Raw genomic sequence first — 17,286 nt, 5'->3', positions numbered from 1 at the left:
AGGCTTTTTATCATTTGTTCTGTTTCAGTATGGGAGAATTCAGGACATCACTTTTATCTCTATTCTCTTCCTTCAATTCCTAGGTGAAATTATCTAAACACAAGAGTTTTGGACTCTACCTCTAATTAAGATGGAGTAACAGGGATGCAATTCACTGTCCTGCCTAAGCAACAAAAAAATATGGATAAAATCTATGTAACAATGCTTTACTAAAAACTGGACATCAGACAATGAAAGACAGTGAACCAGAAAGACAGAAAGCAGATGAAATGGGTACTGATTACCCAATTTCACTGCCTTCAAGGAGTTTCCAGGTGATAATTCAGTAAAGGTGAACCCAGAAATAGTCCAGCAAACCCACTGAATTGAGGAAATAGATCTGAGAATGTGAGGACACCACAACAACTCGAGCTTACATGTCAGAGTGGCAGAGAAGACAAGTGCATAGAAATAACTGACATTTGCAAAGGATCCTCCTAAAGTCTTCTGCCGAGTAGTGACTGACAGATATTTTTGAAACAATTACTTGAGGCAGGGAAAAGAATAACCCTGAAGGATTACAAAAACAGTAGCTAGAGCTCACACAGGGATGGGAAGAGTATCTTCCCCAGCTGGAATGAACAACCTCAGAATATGTGGGGCATTGAGTAGAGTACTCAGAAACATCTTGTCTCCTGTACTGGGGAATTCTTGAATAAATGCTGCTTTGATCTCACTTAACAAGTCTTTAAAGGAAGACCTGTATGGATTTAACCATTTACAAATGAGTTAATTGTGTCCCAGAACAAAGCTCACAAATAATTAAGGGAATATAAAAATATGTACTGCTCAACTAAGTAAAATTAAAATATGACATATAATAATAATAATAATAATAATAATAATAATAATAATAATAAAGTAAGCCATGCAAAGAAGCAGAAAAATATGATCTATAAAGATGAGAGAAGCCATTAAATCAAAACCAACCCAGAACTGATAGAGATGTTAGAATTAAGAAGGGATGCTAAGATATTTACTTTAACTGTATTCCATATATTGTAAAAAGATAGAAGAGAGATTGATCATGTTAAGTTTAGAAATAGAGATGATAAGATTCAAATGGAACTTAGGGAAACAAAAACTACAATGAGATAGGAAATTTTAGAAGGGATAAGTGGGAGATTAGATGTTACAGAGGATAATATTAGTAAATTTGAAGCTATAAGTCAATCTTCTAGATTTATTCCTTTTTTTATATAGCCAACGACCTATTATATATCTTTAGCAAGATGCCCTATATGTACTTTAAAGACAACATGGAGCATCATTCACCTATTTGTCAACCAATATTCATTGAGACATTGATATGTTACTGACACTGCAATAAGGATCAAAATTACGTAATTGAAAACAAATGGTCCCTGACCTTTATGAGTCTATGTAAGACATATATATATATAATACTAAAAATATAATGCGCTGAGTTCTGTAATGATGATGATTACAAGATGCAATGTACCATAAAAGAAAGTATACTGAATCTGACTGGGAGGGTGTAAAGAAATGGGAGTTCCTGCCGCTGGGCTTCTCACCTGACCCTGGTCAGCTCGCTCACTGCACACGCGTGGGCAGTATGCTGTTAATGACCCTGTGGAACGAGCTCCGCCCAGTGCTCTGGGCTGTGCAGCTGCAGGACAGCAGAGGCTGGAGTGGTGGCAGCGCCGAGGACAGAGACTGCAGCAGACTCGCTCTGAGTGGCCGGGATTCTAGCGCTTGACCTACCGTGTGGGAATCAAGTTGGGTATAACCCTTTCACCCCAAGAACATTCCACTGTCATTTTCCGGCTTCACTGAATCAAGAGTGAACCTGCCCGGGGCTGAAATCCATTGGCAAGACAGACAGTCAGCCAAAATGTCCTTTTATTTCAACTAAAAGCTGAAAGGAGCACATTGACTGTTGTAATTGACGTCAAGTGAAACATAGCAGCTGCTTGGCCTTGTGGGGAGAAGATCTCCGGCCCAGCGTGGCCGGACCCCGGCGGCGCCCCTGCCCCTCCGGAGAGCGCGGCTCCGCGGGCCCGGCCAGGGAGCGCTCGGCGCCTCTGCCCCCGGTGAGTGGGCGGGTGCTGGGCTCTGCTGGCGGGCACGGGAGGTGGGGATGCACTCTGTGGGGATTTGGAGGACAAAACCGAGGGGCCGAAGTGAGTCAGAGGCCTCGGTGTGGGCAAGCGTGCGGACGGCCCGAGGAGGCAGGGCTGCGGGTCGGGGCTGCTGGGAAGGGCTTTCGGAGGGCGGCGGGCCTGGGCTGCGCAGACCTAGCGCACAGCCAGGGAGCTCCGGGAGTGGAAATGAGAAGAGCTGTGTCTGCACAGACGTTGGCCCGTGGCTGGGGAGTCCAGAGTCCAGAGGATTTGGAGTGCGAGGTGGGAGAAAAGGTGTGTTAAACAAACCAACCAAAAACCGACTATTAAATATGGAGAACGAACTGGTGGTTACCATGGGGCAGGTGGGTAGGCAGATGAAAGAAATTTAAAAAAGAAAGGTCATTTGTGACTCTGATCGAACGTACTCATTAAAACAGAATAGTAGAGACTGAGTAGTGGGCTGAATAGAGAAAAGGTTATAAAGAAATGGGAATAGGAAATACAAATTCATTTTTTTCTAGGTTCAGGGATATGTGGGAAGGTTAGATATGGTACAGTCACCAGACAGACTGTGGGGATGTTAAGGATCCGCACCCTCACCCAGAGGGGAGAACCTTAATTTTGCATAAGCATCATGGAGTCAAAAGTGGCAGTGTTCACCACTATCTGGAATTCCCTTTTTCCTCCTTGCAATGCCATTATCCTATGTTCCCCAAACCCTTGTCTTTGGTAGGGCCATATGACCAAGTTCTGATGGATGAATTTGGCAGAAATTACACACGGCACTGCCAGATATGGCTTCTAAAAGCTCTCATGGAATCCTTTTATTCTTTCTAATTCCCTGTTCTCTCACGTAGACAATCCAGAAGGAGACTTGGAGAAATGGTATAGCACAAGATGGAAAAAGCTTTGGGCTCTTACTCACCTGGTGGAAGTTTATCTACTGCCAATGGTACTGTGACATAATTATTTTTCATTTGTATTTCTCTAAGCTTGTGGATATTTGTGATGTTGCCCATTGCAGCAGTTTTCAAAACCAGAGCTAATAAACTCTGATGCGTTTTAACATTTCCTTAATATGTTTTATTGCAGTGCCCAAGTATATTTTTTTAATTTACCTTTATTGTCAACAGTTCTGATTGTCCTCAGAGTTAAGGTTTGTACAAATGCCAGTGGGATGGGTGCTGAGACAGGCAAACCAGCCCCCATTTAGTGCCCCTACTGAACTCTTCCATCCCTAACTCTCCCCTTGGCTGCTGCCCCAGCTGCTGCTTCTCTGGCTGCTGCTGCAGAAATGTACTCATGTCCTGCCTGCTTTTTCCCTCGGAGCTCCAGGAGTCCTGGACTGCCCCAGGAAGGGGTGTGTTGCAAGGACAATCTCACATGTGCTAGCTGCTGCTGAGTGTATCTTCTTTACTCATAGACATGCTCTATTGTTTCATAGGACTTAACTTGGAAACACAGGTCCTAAAATTAAATTATTAAGAATTTCAAGAAGGCAACAGCAGACCATTAAACCAAGTGTGAGGATCCCTTTTGAGGATGGAACCCTGTGTGACTGTACAGACTGTAAGGCAACGGCACTGTCATAATTCCAGAGGTGGTTCAGGTTTAGGTGCTGTTAGATCTATTGTTTTATAGTGTCAGGGTCTCATTCTCCTCTGCAATTTTGTCTGTCTCTTCACCTTGTCTTCTTTCATGTGTTGGTTCTACACTTCGACTAGCTCCCTGCATGGAAGCAAAATGGCTGCTGGAGTTCCAGTATCTTATCCATGTATTTCATGCTCCATAGCAAAATAGTACTTCTGCTCCAGAATTCTCATTACATGCTCTGTGATTCTCACCAGTTAGGCATGGGTTTCATGGTATATGTATATACCGGCTAGGCTACCTAATTGACTTAGTCTCACCATGCTTTACCACTATAGCAAGGTTTCTTGGAACCACATGGCTCCCAGCATGGAAACTGACAACTATTGGGAAGTTAGATTTGATGCTGTGGAGGAAGTCACAAATGTCCGCTACAAAATATTTCTTGAATTAATGTCTGACTGACAGATTGGAATACTTTGTCCTGGGAGGATTTGTAAATAATGCCTCAATCCAAAAATCTTAACTGAAATTGCAGCTAATATAGTATCTGCTGCCTAGGTAAATTACTTGTAATATGGCAGTTGTTAAATGTATGTGATGAAAGAAATCATGTTGCCTATTAGGGATATTGAAAAAGCAGCATTTATTACTAAAAATGTTCAGTGTTTTTCCAGTAATGTTGGAGGAAGATGTGTCAAGACTTTGAATAACCAGTATTAAATATATTCTAGATATGTCTCTCTGAAAATATAAACACAAGATAAAAAACTAGCCTGATGTACTGAAAGTACATAATTTGAAAGTTATGCAAAATTTTATCACAATGATTCTGTATTTCTATAGAACTTTTACACTAAATAGGAAAAACAGGCATAGAATGAAAAATATGTATTTGATTTTATTATTAAATAATGCAATGTATAGTTTGATTAACTTAAAGACATTTGTGTTTTACTAGGATAGGCACTGAATTTCACTTTTTGGGGCCAAGTTTTTCTTATAAAGATCAAAGGAAGTTATATTTCCATCTTCAAATCATTTTTGGTTTGTGTATTCAATTAGCAAAACAAGCAGTTACTGCTGTTTGAGTCTGGCAACTAGCCACTGTTTTTAATTGAAATGGTATTTTGTGAAATAAAGAGCATGAAGTTATTCAAGGAAGTGGTGTTTCTGTGTTAACAGGAATGATGAGCTATAAGAAATGGCAGTTATATATTTTAATATGCTAATTTTTTTCCATATTAGCAGTTGGTAAAATAGCTATGGATATTGCACCAAGTTCATCTATTTCTTAGAGAAACTTGATGAATATGAGGACACTTACAAAGACACTTTTTAAAAGAGACAAACATACTATAAGAATAATATCACAGGAGAGCCGGGACTTAAATAGAAATAGCAGGGCTTCAGTTAGATTAACTGGATGATCCCATCTTGGATACCATTTAGGTGAGTGACCTTGACTAAATACAAATACCACAAAGACTATGAAGCTTCAGTTCTTTCATCTCTAAAATCTCAATACCAATTTTACCTTATAGGTTTTTTGAGTGTGTGTGAACATTAAATTGGATACTTTCCTGAAAACACCTATTCCTGTGTTTGGCATGTGGATATTCAATAAATGGTGCATACTAGTTTTATGTGTGTTTATTGGGGGCATGTAGACAGAAATGTATACAAAAGCTGATAAAGAAGTTTCACATAGTACTGAAGTCATCTATTAATATATATCAGTGTTCAGATCTAGCAGTATGCTTCCCTCAGTTTGTTTCATGTAGATTCTTCTGCTCAATTTTGTTCTGAATTTTTGTAGAATGAATCCAGATTCAGTATCAAAATCTTGCCAATACTATGAAGCTTACCGTGACCTCTGAAATTGAAGTAAAGGTTGTATTGTTTTCTATAAGAACTATTGACTATACCAAAAAGAAGTATTGATTACATAATAAAAGTGATCAAAGTTAATTAATTATTGACTTACTCATTAACTAATTTTTTAACAGATAGTTATCCTGTGACTGTTATAAACCAGGAATGATGTAATCTAAGTAGTGAAATGGTTTGAACCCTTGGTCTTCCAGAATCATATGAGAACATTTATAAGATACCACTGTCTGAGCTTTATACCCAGAGATTCTGCTGTAACTAATTTGTGTGAGGTGTAAATATTTTTAAAACCTCCTCATGGCAATTTCAAAATGTAGCTGTTATTGAAAGTTTATATTTAAAATAGTGGTTCTCAATATTGTGAGCAGTTGTAATCACCTGGTGAGCTTTAAAAAAAATACTAATATCTGGGTTCCATCCCAGAGAATTTGATATAATTGGCAATTTTAATGTGCAAAGTTGAGAAGCACTGATTTAGGAAAAAAACAATAGTTTACAAATATGTTGAGTATGACTAAAAAAAAGGCTAAAGTTACTGAGATTGGGGTGCCTAGTCTGGATGTTAGGGAAGTCTATTCTGGGAAAGTGTTCAATTAAACTAAGAACTGAAGCATGGTGGGCAGTAGGCATTAAGGATATGAACCTAGGAAGGGGGAGAGTTCTTCAGGGTGCGCAATGGATTCTGAGGATGCAGAAAGAGCTAGGCATGGAGAGCAGGGGAAAAAAGGCCATGAACTGAGGCAGGGAAGGCAGGTTGCTAGATTCAATCAGGGAAGAGTTATAGTCGGTTTTCAGTTTTGGTAAAATTACTCATAACGTGGCCAATGGGTTAGAGGGGAGCAAAATGGTTGCACACCCATTGGGAAGCTCTTACAGTATTACAGGAGAGATGTAATCATAAGTTAGTCTAATGTGGTAATGAAGGAAGAGATGGAAAAAGGAAAATGGATTTAGAGGTGGAAACTTTAGAATCTGCTAACTGATTTAATTTTAGGTGGAGGAGGCAGAGTAAGACTTCAAGGATGCCATACAAGTTTCTGGGCTGTGGAACTGAGTGGCATGTGATGCCATCCGAAGGGAAACCATTGAGTAAAAATGTGTTTGAAAGGAAAGATCATGCATTGATTTTTTTTTAATAACTTTGAATCATGGTATCATAAATATAAATAGGTATATAAAAAGAGGCAAAAAAATCCCCCATCAAATCATAATTAGGGTTAGATTTAAAATCTGAAGTCTGAAGATATTTTTTAAAAATCAAAAATATTTGTTGAAGAATCTCTGTGAAAGGACTAATGTTTCTGCTTAAGGGAAAAAAAAGGCAAGAGATACTATATAGAGAGCAGATATGGGAGAAGCTAGTCTGGCTTTTGCTTGCATTCCATCCTTTTATTGGTCATAATAGCTAAATTTATCTACTGTTCAGATAAAATGGATAACATCTGTATGTAGATGGTATTTAAAATGCTTATTAATGCATTTTTTATTCTTGTTCATTCCTGGTTGTTCCTTTTTCCTGCTCATCTTCACATTTTGTTTTATTGTTTTGCTTTATTGAGGTATAACTGACAAATAAAATTATAGGATATTTAAAGTGTACAGCAAAATGATTTGATATAGGTAGGCATTGGGAAAGGATTCACCTGAATCATACATCTATCACCTCACATATTTACTTTTTCTTGTGTGACAATGTTTAAATTCTCTCATAGCAGATTTCAAAATACAGTGTTATCAAGTATAGTCTTTATGTTAAACATGGAGTAACATTACATTCTCAGAACATCTTCACATTTTGAATCAGTAACACTCATTGCTTAAGGCACATTATCATATAACAAAAACTGCTCAGATTTGATTGGGAAATTAGGTATTTTTACACTGATAGTATAGCAATGATAATGCACAGGCTTATGATTGCTTAAATTCAATATTCTAAAGATCACTTACTTTCTTTTTCTGTGTTAAGGGATTGAACCTTGTGAACCTTTAACAGAGTTTATAGAACTACAAATAGGATGTTAATGCAAGAGCAGTTGTGCTGGGCTGGGAGGTCAATTTGTAGGACTTTTAGAGAACAGACTCAGGTTTGTAATCTGGTGTTTGCTTGGAGAAGACCCTTTACCTCATGGCTATCTCTTAGAGTCAGACTCCCTGTGGTATTTCCTAGTGTGTGAACTGGGTCTAGTGATTAGCTTCTAATGAATAGAATACAACAGAGGGGCTAGGATGTCCCTTCTATTAGGTTATGTTACAAACAACTGATACTTCTGTCTTTTTGGTGTGCTCTCTTTATTGCCTTATTGTTTTGCATGCTTTGATGGAGCAAGCTGTCACTTGGTAAGATTCTGGCCAACAGTCAGCAAGAACTAAGTTAGGAATTGAAAACAACCCCTCATGGATTTGGAAGCAGATCATTCAACAGTTGGGCCTTCAGGTGATGCCAAAGCCATGGTTGACATCTTGATTGTAGCTTTGTAAGAAACTTGTGCCCAGGATTTTGATACACAGAAACTGTGAGATAATAAATACATGTTATTTTAAGCCTGCAAGTTATGGGTGTAATTTGTTATGCAGCAATAGATAACTGTATTGGGTATATTGTTTTGTTGGTTAATAATGTTGTTCAGAAACAAGTTAACATCTAAACCAGATACATGAAAATATGTTTCTCAAGACTTTGGACATCAGACAATCATGTACAGTGGTATTTGAGAAATGGGAAACTAATAAGGTGAATTTGTGATTGCCCAGATCACAATGCCTTATTTTCAAGCAATAGTGCAAAGTGGGGAAATGTCTGTAGGGTCCAGCAGACTGTTTTATTTGAGGAGACAGAGAAGACATTCTGGGGAGAACAAGGCAGCTAAAAGTCCTCAGAGTAGAGTATCTAAGAGGAGAAAGGAACAGAGACAACTCTGGGATCTGCAGTGGTTCCCACTTGAGTATTTAGTGGATGCAGCAAAAATGCATGTGATAGGGAAAGGATCACCGGAAAGAAATAGAGCTCACTTAGGGCCAGAAGAGCACCTGTTTCCAAGTCTGACTGTGAACATAACAGTTTGTAGAGCATTGATTAGAATACTCAGAAGGTCTTGCCTCTTGACAGTAATTAGCCAGAAACTAAACACTGCTTTGGTCTCACCTAAGGAATTTCCAAGTAATTTACCTGTGTCCTAGAACAAACCCTAAGCATATTTATAGAAATTACTTGTATGTGTATGTGTATTGTGTGTGTGTGTGTGTGTGTGTGTGTATATATATATATACATATATATATATATATAGAGAGAGAGAGAGAGGTATAAAGATACCAGTTAATATATTGTGTGTGTGTGTATCTTAGCCAAAAATCTAATGAGGTAAAATTGACAATGTCATCTAATGAAAAATTGTGAAACATGCAAGAAAGAACCAGGATATATGATTATGAAGATTAAAAAAAACAAAACTGGCACAGATGTTAGAAATAGCCAATAAGAACTAAAGCTGTCATTATAACTCTATCCCATATGTTCAAAAAGACAAAATAAAGTTGGACATTTTATGTAGAGACATGCATTGAAAATACATGAGTGAAAAATACTGGATGAGAATAATGGCATATTAGATATGACAGAAAAAGTATTAGTGAATTTGAAGACTTGGGAGTAGAAACTATCAATTTAAAATACAGTGGGATAAAGGAAAAAAAGTGACCTGAGCACAGGAGACTTGTAGGACTACAAGTGGCATAATATATGTATATGTATTGGAGAACCAAAACCAAATCTTTTTTCATTACCATTTTATCCCCATGCCTTGCATATGGTAGAGCTCAGTAAACATGTAAGTGAATGAATTAACATTTATTAAAGTGAATAAGAAATTATATATATACATGTATAAGATATATATATATATATAAACAGGTGTGAAATCACTCTTACTGAAAACCCTGCTGTTTTTCAAAGCCACTGATGTTTCTTAAGTCATAATCTTTTTCATTTTTGTTCTTTTTTTTGCTTAATAAAGTCAAATAATATTAATGTTGGGACAGTAAAGAGGAATTCAGGTTCACCTTTTACATCTTTCTAACTTATTCATGTAGAATAATCTGAATCAAAGGTCATCCACCATATGTTTGAGCACCCTTAGGGATGGAAAGCTCAATATATTTCAGAGTAGCCTTGTCCATTTCAGTAATGATTCACTTCTTTACAATTTTCTTTAACAGTTACTCTTAATTTTGCTTCTAGTCATTTATTATAGACCTGCTTTTATTTCTTCCAACCTTCAAATAAAGGGCATTAATAAAAGCATATATATAATTTAAAATTTTAATTACTTTGCAGGTATACCTGGAAGAATCAATTTAAAAACAACAATGAAAGCATATTTTATGCAGTTTAATATATCACAAATTTAATAGCTATCATTTTAGTGGTATATCATTAAATAATACATCCCAACTTGTGGAAAATATGTTTTAGTTAATGTTAGTAGTTCATAAAAAATTTTAAGACTATCTCCAACCAATTTTAAAAATTAATTTTGATCAATAAAGTACTTTTAAATGGCACTGTAAAGAGTAATCTAATCAAACTAGGTTAAACCAAATAAAGTAGTTAAGAAATCAGTCTTTATCAGAAAATTTCATCGAAGAATATTCATAGGTCACAAGCACGTCAGTAGGAAGCATTATCATTTGACATGTCGTATGGGAGATACATTTAGAGTACATATTTATCTAGTAAAAAGAAATAGCATAAAATGTATGTTAAATTCTCTGCATTTAAAGAATAACTGACTATCTCTGAAAGATTAAAAAATAAATTATAACTGTTGTTCGTTTGGCGTAACGTCTGTTCCCAGTTTTGACTGGCCAGCCTTCTCTATATTCTTCCCTCATATTCCACTCCTTTGATATATATAGAATTGAAGAATGCCAGATGTGGACAATAAAGTACTACTAACTCTTACTCATGTATTTCTACTACTATAAGTTAAAATTAACTTATTCTCTTCTTATTGCCAGACTCCGGTGTGTTCTGAACTTCATGTCTTTTTTCATGTAAGTGGTTAATTGCTTTGTCAGATAGACCCTAAAGTAAACAATTTCATTGCAATTATCTTAAATATGAATGTAGACCTTTATTCTCATCCAAATTTATTCTTGTTGGCCTTATATTATTTACTGTAGGGTACATATCTATATATCTCTTTATTAAACTATATCCTCTACAGATATAAATATATTCTATTAATATATCCTGTATGTCCCTATAAATACATGTATGTATGTCCCTTGCAGTGAATAATATTGTGATGGTTAATTTTATGTGTCAACTTGATTGAATCATGGGGTGCCCAGATATTTGGCTAAAAATTATTTCTGGTGTGTTTGTGTTTCTGGATGAGATTAACATTTGAATCAGTGAAGTCAATTGCCCTTCTCAATGTGGGTGGAAATCATATAATCCTTTGAGGAACTGAATGGACTAACAGGTGAAGAGAAAGGGAGAATTTGTTCCTTTCTGCCTCACTGGTTGACCTGTGACATGGGTGTTCTCTTGCCTTTGGATTGAGATTTACACTGTCAGCTCCTGTGGTTCGCAGGCCTCTGGACTCAGACTGAATTATACTATTAGCCTGAGTTTCCTGGGTCTCCAACTTGCAGATGGCTGATGGTGGGACTCCTCAGCTTCCAAAGTTGTGTGAGTCAATTCCTTATAATATGACACTTTAAGTATTATTTAAAATATTTTACATGTAGCATTCTTTACTATATATATATATATTTATTTAAAGTATATATTTTAAAATATGAATACTATATTTAAAATATTAGGGTTCTCAAGAGAAACAGAAATAACCTATTGGTTCTGTTTCTCTTGAGAGCCCTAATACAAATATATATACATTATGGAGAAATATCTATCATGTATGTATATTATATTTATCATTATTTACCTATCATAATATATATTATATCTGTATATCATAATATGTATGTCTACCTATCATATCTATCTCTAGGCTTTCAGGCAAGTTTCAGCAGTCAGAGTTCTGCAGCTATACAAGTTTATGTTAGGCCTCATGCAACAGGCTTTATATGTTGGAATGCCTTAGTTTGGAATCATTACATTAAATTTAGTGAAAATAAATATATGTGAAGTATTTTACATAATTACATTAAATTTAGTGAAAATATTACATTAAATTACATTACATTACATTTAGTGAAAACAAATTATATAAATTATTTAAAGTTATTAATTATCTCTACAAGGAGGATTTGATTTTTTAATAAGACAAGAAATGAAATGAGTTTTTCTTTCAGATTGTTTCCTACAAAGGCCAAATCATACTCCATATATCATCAGGAGTAATGAGGAACAATTCAGAAAACATTTTTACAATTTTGTTTTATTTTTGTTTAGCAAAAAGTCAGGAACACTCTAAAAGCTCTCAAAGTCTATGGAAAATCTGTAGGAACCATGACATGAAGGGTAACACTAGAACGTCAAGTTTACTGGATCTCTCCTCTCCATCCATTGCCTTTCATTTGACTATTCTCAACTTTATTTTGCAGGTACTTTCCCTCCATATGGTAGGAAGATGACCATCATTAGACACTCCTGGTTTAGTAGTTTTCCTAGAAAAGACATGGTCTCTTTCCCAATCTCTTCATATCAGTTCTAGACTCTGATTAGTTTACTCTGCTCCCATACTAATCCTGTGTCCAGGAGATGTGGGCCAATTCATGTTGCTCAACCTTGTATCAGTATATGTACCCTGAAACTAGGGAATTGGGGAATAAGTTTATAATCAGGAATAGAAGGATAAGGATGAGGTGGCCAAACACAATTGATAGTACACTCCATTATATATAGTAACGTACTGGAAATAGTATGTCTAAATCTATATACTAAGTATGATTCTGGATAACTCATTTTAATAAATGCAAAATAGATTTTGGGTGAAACAGCAATATTGTCATGTAGGATGTTTATTGCACTAGAAATCAGAGGTCCTAGATTCTAGGTCAGTCCCTTAATATTCATGAGATTAATTCTTCAGTGTCATGTAAGGAGGCCAGAGGCTATTGAACATATATGAAAGCCTGAAGACTTAGGCTTTCATATACGAAAGCCTAAATTCTGTGTCAAATTTCTTTAGTTAATAATTTTACTTCTTGCTTTAACTGTTATAGCTTAGGGATTTGAGCTAAAGTTACACAATTTTACTATGGTGAATCCCAGATTTTGCTATTATCTGGAGTTTTGAATAAAATTTTCGTTCCTTTGAGACTCTTTACATGATTACTCTGAACTGTAGAGTACTCATCAATAAAACAGCACTAAGTTGATTTGCCCTACAATACGCAACCTTCCATTTCCAAATTTGCTAAACATACAAAAGTTAATCATATTAGGTTTTCACTCTTTCTTTGTCCCTAGTATTGATCTGTGTATATAACAGAAGGAGGAAAAGGTATATTTGGTATGCTCCTCAGCTTCTGTACCAAATATTTTATTTTACCAAATAGCCCCAAATACCAACTCTTCCTTTATGCCTGAATGACAGCTATGGCTAGACAGTTTACCTGGATGCTTAGAATTTTTACAAATATCTAGAAATTAGAACTAGAAATACTGTAAGAATTGAACCATGGTAACATGGCATATGATAAACAGAGAATCTACTGCCAGAGTTCTCCCACCTTCCAAAACTTCCAGGTATGCCTTAAATACCTAATAGTAATAAGAGATGGCAAGGGTAGATAAGCTCCTCAGTAATTCTCACAGAAGGACTCTTCCATGCATTCTTCAGAATACTACAAGGACAATCCTTTTAAAGTCATTTGTTGTCTTTTCAAATGACAACTCAGGGCCATTTTCCTTTCTTCTGTGAGACAATGCATAATATTTTCCTCAAACAACAAAACTCTACAGCTAGCTTAACCTGCACTTAAATGAATGTGTCTGATGGCATGATGGTTCTTCAATTTGCTATTCATTTCACAGTCACAATTAATTTGATGACAAGAAAACCTATACTTATTTAATAACTAGATACATTAAACTATAGAATATATGGTCTTTACAGTCATTTTCATTCTCCAGGAATAACTAATACAATAAGGAAACTAAAACAAAAAAAACCTCATCCATTGGAATAACAGGAAGCTGGTGTTAAATCATGACTCTTTTGATATATTTAATTTATCTAACTTTATGAATGTACACTTTTTTTTATATATTTGTGTGTTTAAGATACATGGGATTTTCTATTGAAATGTGCATGTGTGTATTTATAATTTTAGTAAGTATTTACAGGTAATTTTCCAACACTATGACAACAGTATATGAGAGTATCTATCAGTTTCCCCACATCCTGGCAAGCAATGGATGGTAACAAAATTTGTTTTGTTTTTGCCTACTTGAGTGAAAAATGGTATCTCATTGTTTTACTTACATATCCCTAACTACTAATAGATTTAACATATTTAAAATTTTTATGTAGTCAAATATATATTTTTTAAATGGCTCTTGTGTTAGTTAAGTTCTTTTTTAATGCAGTTGTATAATATCCTAAAATCATAATATTTTTATTGTATTAGCTCTTTGATCTACCTGGAATTTATTTTGTACCTAGTGTGAAGTAGGAATCTGTATTTGTATTTGCTACATTAATAACCAGTTTTGCCTGTATTTTTAGTATACAAAGAGTTGATACTAACTCCCTCACTAATTGTAGTCACATGAGACTGATATAAAGCTATAAGACCTATTTATTTGTTTATTTAAATAGAACTGCCAAGTTAGGCAGAATATTATGTTAGCTCCTTGAACATTTGCTCCCCAGTGGAAAATCCTATATGGGAAACCGAACTATTAAACCCTGCTCACGGGGTTTAGGACTAGAAAACCAGTTAAAAATCTTAGAGACTAGTGTCAGAAGTCTATGACAGCTTTTGGTATAATAAAAAATAAGTATTTTGCCTTTGTTCCCTGTTCAAAAGTCCTACACCCTGGAATTCCCTGATAGGAGCATCTTTTGTTATTTATAATGAGTTCCTTTCCACCACCCCAGAGTTTATGTTAATAAGGTGACTTAAGGTGGAGCCTCCAGATAGCCTCAGGATGGGACTGGTCAGTAGAAAGGTCAAGTGATGAGAGGGTGGGAACTTTAGGCCCACTTCTGAAAGAAGGGTGGGGTGCACTGGAGACTGAGCTCTCTAAACACTCTTGAACAAGAAGATTCTGAGAGCTTCAGAATTAGTGAGCACACCCAGCTCCACAGGTATAGAAGCTTCTGTGTTCATGATCTTTCTGGACCTTGCCCTATGCCCCTTTTCATCTGGCTGTTCATCTGTATCCTTCCAAAGGATACAAAGGAGATATATATATATATATATATATATATATATATATATATATATATATATATATATATATATATATATATATATATATATAGTGAATCTATGTGTCCCCCTTAGTTTTGTGTGCCATCCTAGGAAATTACTGAACTTTAGGAGGATGTCATGGGAAGTTCCAGTCTATAGCCAGTTGGTCAGAAGTGCAGGAGGTCTAGAACTGGTGGCTGGCATCTGAAGTTGGGGTTAAGCTGTGAAGTCTTTGACCCAGCTGGTGTCTTTTTTTTTTTTAAGGATCCATGCTGCCCATCACCTTTCATTCAGTAATTCTTTAAATGGAAATCTTCATTTAGATTCTTAATTCTTGCATTCAATAAACTACGTGTCAGTTACTCTACTAGAGAGCTGGTCGTGTGTATGCAGGTGAACTAGATGAACAAAATTCCTCAGTGTGAACCAAAATGTGAGTCATCCAGGAGGCAGTGATTCGAGGATGGTTTCAAAGAGTTGAGAAAGGCGAGTAAGGCAGCAGACACACCTGCCGCCAGGGGTGGGGCCGCAAGCAATGAAAGTACATTTTTTAATCTATATAATAGATATAGCTTAATGATACAAGTACTGTGTATATATGTATATATATGTAATATACTGTCTCGAATGTAACTTCTTTTTCTTTCTCGTACTCTCATAAAAGACCCAACTATCTTTTACTGACTTTTTTCTCAAGTAACATATTATTATTTTAAAATTAGAGAAAGTTATTTCTTGCATGTGTATGCAGTCTTTATATTAAGGAGTATAATTTTATAGTTTACCATGCATCAATGACATTATTGCCTTGTAAGGTGATGTACAACCTGATAAACTTAAGGACATTTTCTTACAGTTCAGAGTTTATGAGGTGAAGGTGTCCTAATGAAATTGCCTAACACTGTACATCTGAATCCAAGTCTCTCAATGGGATTGCATGTCTGAGTGAGAAGAGGAGGTGATTAGCAAGTGGTACTTCAGTTCTTTCTATATTTTAGTATTATCATAACAAAACATTTCTTAATTCTTTATACTTCATTTTGGCTAAAATTAGCATGCTTACTCATGCCTCAGAAATTCTCTGTTGTCTCTTGGGATGAAAGAGATAGATTTATGTGATAGGTGTAAACAGGATTAATTTTATCTTAGGTAAATCCACATTTTGCAGTGGGTGAGTGAGGTTTGCAGAGGATTATAAATACCATGAAAACAGATACAGTTTGACATCTTGTGTTTTGAGTCTCACACTTTTTGAAAGCTTTTAAAAATCACTTACTAATTTCTGGTGGGCAAAATCACACAGAATCAATTGAGTAACAAGTCAAGTTTACTTTAAATTGAAATGTTAAAAGAATGTCTCTTCCCTACTAAAATAGAGATTGTTTGATGTCATTCTAAAAGGCACCTCTGTCTTTGCAAATGGCTCTTTCTTGCCTAGAGACATGTTGAAACAATGATCGTAAGTTGGGACCTCTTGTTCATTTTATTTCCAACATTGTTCATCATTCAACTGTATAGCATTTATTTGATGGCAGCCTATGAACTTTAGAGTAGATAAGTTTAGTAGCAGGGGTGTGTGTGGGATGACAGGAGAAAAAAGCTTAACGTACATGATGTGGCTAGAAAAGATATAATAGGAAATCACAAGTCATCAGACTCATCCTAGGTTTAAGCCTTAGCAATTTCTGTGGTAAAAAAATAGTTTGGGGAGATTGGACTTTATCCAAAATCAATTTACAACCCTCAATTTTTTTTAAAGCCTTCAGAGAGGGAGACATGAATTTGACACCTCTATTAGAGCTAAACTTCCGAGACTATCAGGAATGGACATATCAGTTTAATAAGAGTAAAAAAAGAAAAAATCCAATCATTGCAACATCAAGGTTTCAGATGGAATAGAGTAAGTTGTGGATTTTCTTTCTGAAGGCTAATAGCAAGGTAACGTTTATTCCTAGGATGTTGACAAGTCTTAGGAACTGGATTCTGTAGGAGAATACAAGACAATTAAAACAATAGAGATCACATCTGTTTACAGTATCTCTGGGATGAAAGAGTAGAAACACTTGAAGTCATTAAAAGTCTTCACTAGTCAAAGCATAGAGGAAAGGACTGTGGGCCATTACAGGTTATACCTTCCAGAGAACCAGGACATTGGAAAGCAATACTACATGGCCAGTATATAAATGGACTCAGTTGTCTGTGACTTTCATGATTGTGATCTGTCTGTGATAAGAATCAAAGCTGTCCTGTCATAGCTCGAGCCATTAGAATCTACTTGGGTGG

This window comes from Manis javanica, chromosome 1, assembly GCF_040802235.1.
Source record: "Manis javanica isolate MJ-LG chromosome 1, MJ_LKY, whole genome shotgun sequence".
Lineage (NCBI taxonomy): Eukaryota > Metazoa > Chordata > Mammalia > Pholidota > Manidae > Manis > Manis javanica.
Note: the sequence above shows the minus strand (reverse complement) of the source record.